Here is a 247-nt window from a genome sequence, read left to right as displayed (position 1 = left end):
CATAGCTGAAGAGAAGTAAAAAGATGGTTATATCTTTTGTTTTCTTTTTTTTTTCCTTTCAAATACAATTTTACGCCACATTTAATTACACTACCTTGGTATGTGCTAATTGCGGAAAGTGAAAGCTTACAATACATCTTATTCAAAAGTGGCCAACTTTTAGTGTTCTCTAGTTTAATTGTAAATTGACCCTGTCGACCTCGTTAAACGTTAAACATTCTTTCGAATTTTACGTTTAAAAGCCAGG

Source organism: Montipora foliosa, chromosome 7 (genome assembly GCF_036669935.1).
Source record: "Montipora foliosa isolate CH-2021 chromosome 7, ASM3666993v2, whole genome shotgun sequence".
In the NCBI taxonomy this organism is placed as follows: domain Eukaryota; kingdom Metazoa; phylum Cnidaria; class Anthozoa; order Scleractinia; family Acroporidae; genus Montipora; species Montipora foliosa.
This window is presented reverse-complemented; position numbering follows the sequence as displayed.